General features: G+C 32.9%; 1 pseudogene; it reads right to left on the bottom strand.

The window, feature by feature from the left end:
- Positions 1 to 341: 341 nt before the first annotated feature.
- LOC143059606 (uncharacterized) overlaps positions 342 to 15,595 on the bottom strand; it is a 33,108-nt pseudogene continuing 17,854 nt past the window's right edge.

The raw sequence follows: 15,595 nt of genomic DNA on the forward strand, positions 1-15,595 counted from the left end.
TTTTTGTAAAATGTTTGATGTACAATGACCTAAAATTGGTTTGGATAAATACAATGTTTTCTCTTTAGATATGGAATAAACAATTGCTTTCTTTTTTTTCCGGTAATTATGTGGTTTAATTGACTTTTGAAGTCAATAAAAACGCATATTTACCTCATCAAAAGACAGTAATTGTATAATATTGATAAAATCTAAGAAAACAACTCTTATAGCGAGTTATCTGACAATTTTTGTCCTGTTGACTTACTTGTAGATCTTGTATTGCTGATAATTTTTTTTTTTAAAGACTGAAACATCAGAAGAATACATCCTTTATAGTTGTTTTCGAAATAATAGGCAAATATTTTTCTTTACTTTATTTTTTATTTTCAGCTATGTTGTCCATCTTGGTTGACAACCAGGGTCAATGGACAGATTTTTCCAAACCCTTATAATGATTTAGGCCAAGTTTGGTAAAATTTGGCACAGTAGTTGTAGAGAAGATTTTATGTAAAGTTAACAGACAAACAAAGGATACTTTAGTCTTATTGATGTGAAAAGCTCTCTTCACTTTTTGACTAGTTGAGCTAAATTTTAAGGCAATTCCCCGACATGAAAGTGTAGGACTGAGTGAAAGGTGAAAAACATTATACCAGAGAGATGCATTGCTAAAATCACATTCCAAGTAGAAGTAGTAGTTATCATTCATAAATGGTCTGAAGAATTAGAGAAGTATTAAAAAAATATATTATTCTGGTATAGCATCATGCATACTAACAATGAATTAATCACAGGTATAAGTCATTAGGTTTATGTGGTTTCTAATCATTATCTGTCTGTAAAGCATGTCTGACTTAAACCTTTACCACATTTATCAGGTTTATGACCAGTATGCATTCTCATATGTTTCTGTAAGCTCCGACTATGACTAAACCCTTTACCACATTCATCACATTTATAAGGTTTATCACTAGTATGCATTCTCATGTTTCTGTAAGCTCTGACTATGACTAAACCCTTTACCACATTCATCACATTTATAAGGTTTATCACTAGTATGCATTCTCATATGTTTCTGTAAGCTCTGACTATGACTAAACCCTTTACCACATTCATCACATTTATAAGGTTTATCACCAGAATGTGTTCTTATATGTGTCTGAAAGACAAAGTTCCGACTAAACCCTTTACCACATTCATCACATTTATAGGGTGTTTCACCAGAATGTGTTCTCATATGTCTCTGTAAGTCCCCACTATGGCTAAACCCTTTACCACATTCATCACATTTATAAGGTTTATCACCAGTATGTGTTCTCATATGTGTCTGTAAGAGAAAGTTGAGTCTAAACCCTTTACCACATTTATCACATTTATAAGGTTTATCACCAGAATGTATTCTCATATGTCTCCGTAAGTCCCCATTTTGACTAAACCCTTTATCACATTCATCACATTTATAAGGTTTATCACCAGTATGTGTTCTCATATGTCTCTGTAAATCCGGATTCTGAATAAACCCTTTACCACATTTATCACATTTATAAGGTTTATCACCAGTATGTGTACTCATATGTTTCTGTAAGTGTCCACTCTGACTAAACCCTTTACCACATTCATCACATTTATAAGGTTTATCACCAGTATGTGTTCTCATATGTGTCTGTAAGCTATGACTCTGACTAAACCCTTTACCACATTTATCACATTTATAAGGTTTATCACCAGTATGTGTTCTCATATGTTTCTGTAAGTGTCCACTCTGACTAAACCCTTTACCACATTTATCACATTTATAAGGTTTATCACCAGTATGTGTTCTCATATGTCTCCGTAAGTCCCCATTTTGACTAAACCCTTTATCACATTCATCACATTTATAAGGTTTATCACCAGTATGTGTTCTCATATGTGTCTGTAAGTGCGCACTCTGACTAAACCCTTTACCACATTCACCAGATTTATAAGTTTTATCACCAGAATGTGTTCTCAAATGTCTCTGTAAATGCTGACTCTTACAAACTCCATTAGCACAGTTACCACATTTACAAGAATTTTCTTTAGTTTGACTTTTCATGTTTTCCTTTGACTGTTGACCAACTGTAAACTGCGTGTTTGATCTTTGAACCAAACGTGATGAATCTTCATTATGTAATTTGTGTATTGTAAATATGTTTTCCTTTATATCCTGTCCATGGCAAATTTTATGATGCTGTTTAGCAATATTGCTATGACCAAATGACATACTACAAATACCACATTGATATTGCACTATGATGTTTGTTTTAGATGATGATGGATTTAGCAGCCATTCCAATTTTGTACTGTGATTGTATTTCAGATGATTTGATATATATCTTTCATGGCTGAAGCAAACTGTACACAATGGACACCTATAAATGGCTGAAAAAGAGAACATAAATAACTTAATTCACATATTTTCAAAACAGAACCAATTGAAACTAATTTGCTAAATTAACATGGTACATAATATGGTTATATATTGAATGAACAAAAGGAAGAAATAAGAAATAATTAGTTCATGAAGACAGGAAAGACAAGGTTTTGAATTTGGGGGGGGGGGGGGGGGGGGAAATGGTAACAATGAATTATTAAACTGACATTTTCACTAATGTATTACAGTGACTTGACTGTTAGTGTTGCTATCCACCAATTGCAACTCATTCAAAATTTTGACCAAATTGCAATTTGTTTTATAAAATCAAATTGTTCAACTGGTCAGAATATTGAACAAATTGTTCAGTCAAAATGTGAAAGTACAAGGTGATAAAATAAAATATACTTACAATCCTATAAGACTTTAACTCCACTTTAATGATGTTATTACTAAATCTGTCTATCAATCTGTATAGTTATATTATAGCCATTACCATACTAAAGGTAATATGTTTTATTTTGAATTGCTATAAAAATGTCCAAACTAAGCTTTTATATAGTTTTTCTTTCGAAAAGGATTTTATATTTATAAGAATCATATATCATTTAAAATAATACATCATATATTCAGTAAAATACGTGTGAAATAACAATATGGTATTGATAAGTTTCCTTGGGGAGATAACCTAAAATACTATTCTTTTGAATAAACATATTGCAATTTCACAAATATTTTACTGAATATGAAATGTTTTTATTCACATAATGTGTGATTCTTATGAATATAGAATACTTTTCGAAAGAAAAACTATATAAAAGCTTAGTTTGGACATTTTTATAGCAATTAAAAATAAAACAGTTCACCTTTAGTATGGTAATGGCTATAATATAACTATACAGATTGATAGACTGATTTAGTAATACCATCAATAAAGTGGAGTTAAAGTCTTATAGGATTGTAAGTATGTTTTATTTTATCACCTTGCACTTTCATGACTTGACTGTGGTTTTCTACAGCAGTTGGTTCAAATTTCTGACCAGTCGAACAATTTGGTTTAATAAAACAAATTGCAATTTGGTCAAAATTTTGAATGAATTACAATTGGTGGATAGCAACACTTACAGTCAAGTCACTGTAATCTTGCAAAGTTTTTGTTTTGAACAACACTTGTTTTTGAAAAATTCAAATGTCATTTCTTCAAGGTTAAATAGGAACATATATGGTCTCAATGTCACCATGAAGGCCATCAATCCAGGGAATAAAACTTAAGACTTTGGCAATGATAGCCCACAGCTTAAATTATATAGCCCACACATATAGTCCTATTCAAGAAAAGCAGAAATTTAAGAATCCCACACCAAATTTTAGGGGCTATTGGCCTGTGGGCCCCTGCTAATTTCATTCCCAGCAATCTATAGGAAATAAGGATTTCTTCATCTGATATAAACTAAAAGTTTAATAAATAATGCATCTACTTAAAAGGGGTCTGTGTTTGAAATGTTTCACATGCAAAAACCATGATACCACATTAACCTGAAGCATACAATTAGGCATTTTATTATTATATTATTTAAAAGAGTAGCCAGTCAATAGAAAACAGGCATCAGGAGCCTGTCATTTGTTTATGTGCAATTACATTTTTGTTTTTCGTTCATTTTTGTACATAAATTGGGCTGTTAGTTTTCTAGTTTGAAGTGTTTTACTTTGTCATTTCAGGACCTTTTATAGCTGACTTTATAATGCTGTATGGGCTTTGCTCATTGTTGAAGGCAGTACATAATTTTAACTTAAAAAAATAATACATAAATAACCTTTTTTTATTTCCTGAAAAACTGAATTTATTCTTTCAAAAATAGACACACATTAATATAAAAAGAGTAATAAACGGTTTTAAATTTGTCTTCAAAATCTCCTATAACTAATCCATTCTAAAATTATTTGTTGTTACATGAATTTCTGTTTTAATAATGTAAAATAGTTATAGGTCATATTTTATATATTATAAATGCTGCATCAATGAATCAAATATCAAAAGCCTGTGCCACATCATAACTAGAGGCTCTAAAGAGCCTGTGTCGCTCACCTTGGTCTATGTGACTATTAAACAAAGGAAGCAGATGGATTCATGACAAAATTGTATTTTGGTGATGGTGATGTGTTTGTACATCTTATTTTACTGAACATCCTTGCTGCTTACAATTATCTCTATCTATAATGAACTTGGCCCAGTAGTTTCAGTGAAAAATGTTAGTAAAAATTTACAAATTTTATAAAAATTTTATAAAAATTGACTATAAAGGACAATAACTCCTTAGGGGGTCAATTGACCATTTCGGTCATGTTGACTTATTTGTAAATCTTACTTTGCTGAACATTATTGCTGTTTACAGTTTATCTCTATCTATAATAATATTCAAGACAATAACCAAAAACAGCAAAATTTCCTTAAAATTACCAATTCAGGGGCAGCAACCCAACAACGGGTTGTCCAATTCATCTGAAAATTTCGGGGCAGATAGATCTTGACCTGATAAACAATTTAACCCCCATGTCAGATTTGCTCTTAACGTTTTGGTTTTTTAGTTATAAGCCAAAAACTGCATTTTACCACTATGTTCTATTTTTAGCCATGGTGGCCATCTTGGTTGGACGGCGGGGTCATCGGACACATTTTTTAAACTAGATACCCCAAAGATGATTGTGGATAAGTTTGGATTAATTTGGCCTAGTAGTTTCAGAGGAGAAGATTTTTGTAAAAGATTACTAAGATTTACGAAAAATGGTTAAAAATTGACTATAAAGGGCAATAACTCCTATATGGGTCAACTGACCATTTCCGTCATGTTGACTTATTTGTAAATCTTACTTTGCTGAATATTATTGCTGTTTACAGTTTATTTCTATCTATAACAATTTTCAAGATAATAACCAAAAACAGTAAAATTTCCTTAAAATTACCAATTCAGGGGCAGGAACCCAACAATGGGTTGTCCGATTTATCTGAAAATTTCAGGGCAGATAGATCTTGACCTGATAAACAATATAACAGTGTCAGATTTGCTCTAAACGCTTTGGTTTTTGAGTTATAAGCCAAAAACTGCATTTTACCCCTATGTTCTATTTTTAGCCATGGCGGCCATCTTGGTTGGATGGCCGGGTCATCGGACACATTTTTAAAACTAGATACCCCAAAGATGATTGTGGATAAGTTTGGATTAATTTGGCCTAGTAGTTTCAGAGGAGAAGATTTTTGTTAAAGATTACTAAGATTTACGAAAAATTGTTAAAAATTGACTTTAAAGGGCAATAACTCCTAAAGGGGTCAACTGACCATTTCGGTCATGTTGACTTATTTGTAAATCTTACTTTGCTGAACATAATGGCTGTTAACAGTTTATCTCTATCTATAATAATATACAAGATAATAACCAACTAGAGGCTCTAAAGAGCCTGTGTCGCTCACCTTGGTCTATGTGAATATTAAAGGAAGCAGATGGATTCATGACAAAATTGTGTTTTGGTGATGGTGATGTGTTTGTACATCTTACTTTACTGAACATTCTTGCTGCTTAAAATTATCTCTATCTATAATGAACTTGGCCCATTAGTTTCAGTGGAAAATGTTAGTAAAAATTTACAAATTTTATGAAAATTGTTAAAAATTGACTATAAAGAACAATAACTCCTAAGGGGGTCAATTGACCATTTCGGTCATGTTGACTTATTTGTAAATCTTACTTTGCTGAACATTATTGTTGTTTACAGTTTATCTCTATCAATAATAATATTCAAGATAATGACCAAAAACAGCAAAATTTCCTTAAAACTAACAATCCAGGGTCAGCAACCCAACAACGGGTTGTCCGATTCATCTAAAAATTTCAGAGCAGATAAATGTTGACCTGATAAACAATTTTACTCCATGTCAGATTTGCTCTAAATCATTATGCTTTGGGTTTTGAGTTATAAGCCAAAAACTGCATTTTACCCCATGTTCTATTTTTAGCCATGGCGGCCATCTTGGTTGGATGGCCGGGTCACCGGACACATTTTTCAAACTGCTAACCCAAAAGATGATTGTGGGCAAGTTTGGATTAATTTGGCCAAGTAGTTTCAGAGGAGAAGATTTTTGTAAAAGATTACTAAGATTTACGAAAAATGGTTAAAAATTGACTATAAAGGCCAATAACTCCTAAAGGGGTCAACTGACCATTTCAGTCATGTTGACTTATTTGTAAATCTTACTTTGCTGAACATTATTGCTGTTTATAGTTTATCTCTATCTATAATAATATTCAAGATAATAACCAAAAAGAGCAAAATTTCCTTAAAATTACTAATTCAGGGCCAGCAACCCAACAACGGGTTGTCCGATTCATCTGAAAATTTCAGGGCAGATAGATCTTGAACTGATAAACAATTTTACCCCTTGTCAGATTTGCTCTAAATGCTTTGGGTTTTGAGTTATAAGCCAAAAACTGCATTTTACCCCATGTTCTATTTTTAGCCATGGCGGCCATCTTGGTTTGATGGCCGGGTCACCGGACACATTTTTCAAACTACTAACCTAAAAGATGATTGTGGCCAAGTTTGGATTAATTTGGCCCAGTAGTTTCAGAGGAGAAGATTTTTGTAAAATATTACTAAGATTTACGAAAAATGGTTAAAAATTGACTATAAAGGGCAATAACTCCTAAAGGGGTCAACTGACCATTTCAGTCATGTTGACTTATTTGTAAATCTTACTTTGCTGAACATTATTGCTGTTCACTGTTTATCTCTATCTATAATAATATTCAAGATAATAACCAAAAACAGCAAAATTTCCTTAAAATTACTAATTCAGGGGCAGCAACCCAACAACGGGTTATCCGATTCATCTGGAAATTTCAGGGCAGATAGATCTTCACCTGTTTAACAATTCTACCCCATGTCAGATTTGCTCTAAATGCTTTGGTTTTTGAGTTATAAGCCAAAAACTGCATTTTACCCCTATGTTCTATTTTTAGCCATGGCGGCCATCTTGGATGGTTGGCCGGGTCACCGGACACATTTTTTAAACTAGATACCCCAATGATGATTGTGGCCAAGTTTGGTTTAATTTGGCCCAGCAGTTTCAGAGGAGAAGATTTTTGTAAAAGTTAACGACGACGACGGACGACGGACGAGGACGGACGCCGGACGCCAAGTGATGAGAAAAGCTCACTTGGCCTTTTAGGCCAGGTGAGCTAAAAACAGCAAAATGTCCTTAAAATTACCAATTCAGGGGCAGCAACCCAACAACAGGTTGTCAGATTCATCTGAAAATTTCAGGGTAGATAGATCTTGACCTGATAAACAATTTTACAAAATAACAAATTTGCTCTAAATGCTTTGGTTTTTAAGTTATAAGCCAACAAGAATGTGTCCAAAGTACACGGATGCCCCACTCGCACTATCATTTGCCATGTTCAATGGACCGTGAAAATGGGTAAAAAATACAATTAGGCATTAAAATTAGAAAGATCATATCATAGGGAACATTTGTACTAAGTTTCAAGTTGATTGGACTTCAACTTCATCAAAAACTACCTTGACCAAAAACTTTAACCTGAAACTCGCACTTTCATTTTCTATGTTCAGTGGACCGTGAAATAGGGGTCAAAAGTTTAATTTGTCTTTAAAATTAGAAAGATCATATCATAAGGAACATATGTACTAAGTTTCAAGTTGATTGGACTTCAGCTTCATCAAAAACTACCTTGACCAAAAACTTTAACCTGAAGCGGGACAGACGGACGAACGAACGGACGGACAGACGGACGGACGGACGCACAGACCAGAAAACATAATGCCCCTTTACTATCGTAGGTGGGGCATAAAAACTGCATTTTACCCCTAGGTTCTATTTTTAGCCGTGGCGGCCATCTTTGTTGGTTGGCTGGCTCACCGGACACATTTTTTAAAATAGATACCCCAAAGATAATTGTGGCCAAGTTTGGATTAATTTGGCCCAGTAGTTTTAGAGGAGAAGATTTTTGTAAAAGATTACTAAGATTTACGAATAGTGGTTAAAATTGACTATAAAGTACAATAACTCCTAAAGGGGTCAACTGACCATTTTAGTCATGTTGACTTATTTGTAAATCTTACTTTGCTGAACATTATTGCTGTTTACAGTTTATCTCTATCTATAATAATATTCAAGATAATAACCAAAAACAGCAAAAATTCCCTAAAATTAACAATTCAGGGGCAGCAACCCAACAACGGGTTGTCGGATTCATCTGAAAATTTCACGGCAGATAGATCTTGACCTGATAAACAATTTTACCCCCGTGTCAGATTTGCTCTAAATGCTTTGGTTTTTGAGTTATAAGCCAAAAACTGCATTTTACCCCTATGTTCTATTTTTAGCCATGGCGGCCATCTTGGTTGGTTGGCGGGGTCACGCCACACATTTTTTAAACTAGATACCCCAATGATGATTGTGGCCAAGTTTGGTTTAATTTGGCCCAGCAGTTTCAGAGAAGATTTTTGTAAAAGTTAACGACGCCGGACGCAAAGTGATGGGAAAAGCTCACTTGGCCCTTCGGGCCAGGTGAGCTAAAAAAGTAAAAAAATATTATGATTATGACCTCAAAAGTCAGAAAAGTTAAATACATAAATTTATCAGAATAGTTGTCAGGAGTTCTGACATTCCTTTAAATAAATCAAAGGATAATCATACAAAATCATACCATAAATAAAAAGTACACCTACCTTCTCCATTGATGTATTTTGGTTTTAGTAGTGATGTTATATCCAATCGTTCTATTCCAAGATCTTTTCCATAATCCTGGCCATACCACACCAATAATTCGTTTCCTGGCTCTATGTCTTTGAAGCTTCTGTAATATATGTCTCCTTTATACTGATATGCAATCAAATTTTGTTCATCTTCATTTCTTGCACAATTTACATATCTCATCCAGTTAGATTTTGATTTGTCTAAAGCATCTATGAAATGATTTGGATCACCATCTAAATATATCTGAAAAAAAAAAATTATAAATGTGATAGATATATCTAGAATTTATCATATTATTAGAAGCTTCTAACTAGAGGCTCTAAAGAGCCTCAATGTGTTGCTCAACTTGGTCTTTGTGCATATTAAACAAAGGACACATGACAAAATTATGTTTTGGTGTTGGTGATGTGTTTGTAGATCTTTCTTCACTGGACATTCTTGCTGCTAACAGTTATCTCTATCTATAATTAATTTGGCCCAGAAGTGACAGTTGCAAATAATTTGTAAATATTTATACAGAAACTTGCAAAACTTACAAAATTGTTAAAAAAATGACTATAAAGGGCAATATACATGTAACTCCTTAAGGGGTCAATTGACCATTTTGGTCATGTTGACTTATTTGTAGTTCTTACTTAGCTGTACATTATTGATGTTTACAGTTTATCTCTATCTATAATAATATTCAAGATAATAACAAAAAGCTGTGAATTTTTCTTAAAATTACCAATTCAGGGTCGGCAACCCAACAAAAAGTTGTCCGATTGATCTGGAATTTTCAGGGCAGATGTTGACCTAATGAACAATTTTATCAAAAGCAGATTTTCTCTAAATGCTTTGATTTCAGAGATATGAACCAACAAGAGGCTGTCACAACGACAGCAAACCGGATTTATTAATATTTATTTGTGTCCTGGCAATATCACAAGAACCATTACTGATGAATGGTGAAAGTGAAAATCGTCAATATCAAATTTGACCTCCATTTTGTCATCAGTATCAACATCTTAAAATTTGAACAGCTTAGATTGAATGGTTCATGAGTAAATGCAACAACGTGAATGGAAACGCCATTTCACAATCTTTCAAGAACCATAACTCCTGAACGGTAAAAGTCAAAATCGTCATTATTGAACTTGACCTCTAATTTGCAATCAGTAACAACATATAAAATATCAAAAGCTTTGGTTGAATGGTTCATGAGAAAATGCACGGACACGACTGGAAACACCATTTTTCAATCTTTCAAGAACCATAACTCCTAAACAGTAAAAGTCAAAAATCTTAATTATTGAACTTGACCTCTATTTTGTCATCAGTAACAACATATTAAAATTTGGGAAGCTTTGGTAGAACAGTTCATGCGTAAATGCACGGACACGACTGGAAACTCCATTTTTCAATCTTTCAAGAACCATAACTCCTGAACGGTAAAGGTCAAAATCGCCATTATTGAACTTGACCTTCATTTAGTTGTCAGTAACAACATATTCAAATTTTAAAAGCTTTGGTTGAATGGTTCATGAGTTAATGCACGGACAACATTTGATTGCCGCCCGCCCGCCCGCCGTACATCCCCAAATCAATAACCGACATTTTTGTCACAAAAATCCGGTTAAAAACTGCATTTTACCCTTTGTACTATTTTTAGCATGCTGATTGTAGCTAAGTTTGTCTCAGTTGTTTCAGGAGATGATTTTTGTAAAAGATTACAAAAACTTACAAAAAATTGTTAAATTTGACTTTAAATGGCAATAACTCCTTATGGGGTCAATTGACCATTTTGGTCATGTTGACTTATTAAATGTAGATCTTACTTTGTTGAACATTATTGCTGTTTACAGTTTATCTCTATCTATAGTACTATTCAAGATAATAACCAAAACAGGCAAAATTCCTTAAAATTACCAATTCAGGGGTAGTAACCCAACAAAGGGTTGTCCTATTTGTCTGAAAATTTCACCACATATAGAAATTGACCTAATAAACACTTTTACCTCCATGTCAGATTTGCTCTTAATGCTTTGGTTTCAGAGATATAAGCCAAAATCTACATTTTATTCCTATGTTCTTTTTTTAGCCATGAGGGCCATCTTTGTTGTTTGGCCCGGTCATCGGACACATTTCTAAACTAGATACCCCAATGATGATTGTTGCCCAGTTTGGTTAGATTTTGCACGGTGGTTTCAGAGAAGAAGAGTTTTGTAAAGTTAAGGACGGACGAAGGACAATAGAGGCCAAGTGATGAGAAAAGCTCACTTGGCCATTTTGAGTCAGTTGAGTTAAAAACTAGAGGCTCTAAAGAGCCTGTGTCGCTCACCTTGGTCTATGTGAATATTAAACAATGGACACAGATGGATTCATGACAAAATTGTGTTTTGGTGATGGTGATGTGTTTGTAGATCTTACTTTACTAAACATTCTTGCTGCTTACAATTATCTCTATCTATAACAGTACTTTCTGTGGAAAATGTTATTGAAAATCTTCAAATTTTAAGAAAATTGTTAAAAATTGACTATGAAAGGCAATAACTCCTTAGGGGGTCAATTGACTATTTTGGTCATACTGACTTATTTTTAGTTCTTACTTTGCTGTACATTATTGCTGTTTACAGTTTATCTCTATCTATAATAATATTCAAGATAATAACAAAAAAACAGCAAAATTTCCTCAAAATTACCAATTCAGGGGCAGCAACCTAACAACCGCTTATCCGATTTCAGGGCAGATAGATCGTGACCTGATCAACAATTTTACTTCCTGTCAGATTTGCTCTTAATGCTTTGGTTTTTGAGTTATAAGCCAAAAACTGCATTTTACCCCCATGTTGTATTTTTAGCCATGGCGGCCATCTTGGTTTGTTGGCCGAGTTACTGGACACATTTTTTTAACTAGATATCCCAATGATGATTATGGCTAAGTTTGGTTAAATTTGGCCCCGTAGTTTCAGAGGAGAAGATTTTTCTAAAAGATTACTAAGATTTACGAAAAATGGTTAAAAATTGACTATAAAGGGCAATAACTCCTAAAGTGGTCAACTGACCATTTTGGTCATGTTGACTTATTTGTAGATCTTACTTTGCTGTACATTATTGCTGTTTACAGTTTATCTCTATCTATAATAATATTCAAGATAATAACCAAAAACAGCAAAATTTCCTTAAAATTACCATTTCAGGGGTAGCAACCCAACAACGGAATGTCCGATTCATCTGAAAAATTCAGGGCAGATAGATCTTGACCTGATGAACACTTTTACCTCATGTCAGATTTGCTCTTAATGCTTTGGTTTTTGAGTTATAAGCCAAAAACTGCATTTTACCCCTATGTTCTATTTTTAGCCATGGCGGCCATCTTGGTTGGTTGGCCGGGTCACCAAAACATTTTTTAAACTACATACCCCAATGATGATTATGGCCAAGTTTGGTTAAATTTGGCCCAGTAGTTTCAGAGAAGAAGATTTTTCTAAAAGATTACTAAGATTTACGAAAAATGGTGAAAAATTGACTATAAAGGGCAATAACTCCTAAAGTGGTCAACTGACCATTTTGGTCATGTTGACTTATTTGTAGATCTTACTTTGCTGAACATTATTGCTGTTTACAGTTTATCTCTATCTATAATAATATTCAAGATAATAACCAAAAACAGCAAAATTTCCTTAAAATTATCAATTCAGGGGCAGCAACCCAACAACGGGTTGTTTGATTCATCTGAAAATTTCAGGGCAGATAGATCTTGACCTGATGAACAATTTCACTCCGTCAGATTTGCTCTAAATGCTTTGGTTTTTGAGTTATAAGCCAAAAACTGCATTTTACCCCTATGTTCTATTTTTAGCCATGGCGGCCATCTTGGTTGGTTGGCTGGGTCACCGAACACATTTTTTAAACTAGATACCCTAATGATGATTGTGGCCAAGTTTGGTTAAATTTGGCCCAGTAGTTTCAGAGGAGAAGATTTTTGTAAAAGTTAACGCCGGACGCCAAGTGATGGGAAAAGCTCACTTAGCCCTTCGGGCCAGGTGAGCTAAAAAGACAGTGCCTTCCAATCCCCCTCAATTATTTTTTTTCTCTCTTTTTTATCATTTCAGAGTATTATGGGGATCCCTGTCAAAACATATCAGTATTTGTATGATTTTTTTATCCATAATGTAAATGTAGTAATGTTGTAGTATTCAGTGTTAAAAAACTTCACTTATCTGTATATTTGCTATTTACACATGACTTTTTTTTCCTTAGCATTTCTCTTTTTTTCTTCAAATAATTTCTAAACAAGCAGAACAATTTTAACTTTAAATTGTTTATAATAAATTAACAATAACCTGCCAAGCATATCCAGTATAATGAGCTATTTCAGCATCCCTAGTTATCTCCCCTTGATAAGGTCCAAATTTGCATCTGCTCTGAAAAGTTTTATCTGCAAAGACACCTAGTCCTGCATTAGGTATTCTTGACTCTTTAACAGACAATCCATCAGGTAAAGTGTTGACTGCTCGACTTTCATCTTTAGAGGTGGTCTACAAATAATTTAATATGAAATGAATGCAGTTGAAAAATAAAGTAATTTAATATGAAATGAATGCAGTTAATAAAGTTAATCCAATTCTTGAACAAATGCATGCATATATCATAAACTAAGTCTTCTGTGCATGATGTTATCATTTGTTAGCATCCATTTTGTATAATCATCAACAAAATATTCTCTCAGTCAGTGTTGTGAAAAAATGGCTGCAGACCATCTTTTTTCTTAAAAAAAAAAAAATCCAATATCTGCATTCTTTGATTTTTAAAACCTAGTCCAGTTCACAAATAATATATGTATTAACTAAGTCAATCAATAATTTTTGGCATATAATCAACTATATATCACATAGCTAATTAAGTTATCTTGAGTCATACCTGGGAATCAAATATAGGTATACAGGGGTGAACAGGACAGTCTCCTTCATATTCTCTTTCACAATCTTCACAATCTGCAACAAAACAAGTTTATCATCTAATTTGTTTTGAACATTTCATGAGCAGTTCTGGCATATATACCAAACATCATGTTTAGTTTTTGTTTATTTGAGTTTTTCTTCATTTCAAATACAATCCATGAAACAAATTGCTTATCACTGTAAACCAACTAATTTTTGAGAGTAGAAAAATAACACTAATATAAATCGCCATGAATATGTAAAAATCTTTTTTCATTGAGACAATTTTAGAATTGTGAAATCAAATTGCCACAAAATCAATTAGGAAGAACTAAACGCGAAATAAAGTATACGTGAAAAGATGGTATTTAACACAGACATGGTTGAAATTAAAAAACTTGACAATGAATATAACCCTTAGCTTGACTATGATTTAAAAATTTCATCAAGTGCACTTAAGTACTATTGAACATGCAAAATATTAAAAATTGAATCTACTTACAAATAAATTCATCATCATCAGGTACTTCTAAATACATATAATTAGTTAGAGGAATTTTTCTCTGTGGATATCTATGGCTTCCTGACTTCCCGGTCTCTTCTCTTTCATCAGAAACTCCATCAACATTTTCATCCTGAAGAGAACAAAAATTTCTTTCAATGACAGAAAATTTATAACTGTCTGCAAAGAACATGTACAGTTGACATTCATGATGCCATTTAATTCTAAAGATCCTGATAAATTGCATAAATTTGTTTGAATCTTCCGAAATAATCATGTGACTATTCATCATTTGTCTGGCCCGTAAATTTTAATATTAGATATCCAAAATGCTCCTAATATCCCAGTTTTTAATTTTGCACAGCCAAACTGATATTTTCTCCTACCGTAGGCCTTTTACAAAAAGTTTACTGATTTGATGTTTCTATTAGCACCAATTTGCATCCTAATTACTAACATTTTGAAATACTGTTTTGGGAAAAAAGAGAAATAATTTGTACTATATAAGCGTCTTCACTTGACCAGAATCCAGAGAAATACTGTCAGAGAATAAAGATTTCAATAAATTAATTAAAAAGGTAAAGAAATAACATGCCCAATCTTGCCACTTACATCCGAATTTAAGTTATTTTGTTCGTTCTTTTCTTTTCTAATCCTTTTCTTTGGTACTTCAAATGCTGGAAGAAAGTAAAGATATTCTGTTCTCCTTTCTATAGATTTTTATCTAAATTGTATAATATTTCATGCTTTGTTTTAAAACAGCTACCTCTCATTAATACAAAATCTGTGGGCTTTTTTCATCAGATTACATTCTATAAGGATAATGTTTTTCCTTTAATATATAATTTAAGTTTGGTTAAGCATCAGGTACTTCACATAATTTTCAAAACATTTTAAAATTTTGTCAGTTATATTTTCTTTTAAAGCTACAGTGAACCAAATGAGAGTATAAACATAAATGTAAACACCTTATTTAATATAACCGATTACTGTTAATTCAGAAATTAATGCTATTGCAAAATTTT

The sequence above is a fragment of the Mytilus galloprovincialis genome, chromosome 14 (assembly GCF_965363235.1).
Source record: "Mytilus galloprovincialis chromosome 14, xbMytGall1.hap1.1, whole genome shotgun sequence".
Classification (NCBI taxonomy): domain Eukaryota; kingdom Metazoa; phylum Mollusca; class Bivalvia; order Mytilida; family Mytilidae; genus Mytilus; species Mytilus galloprovincialis.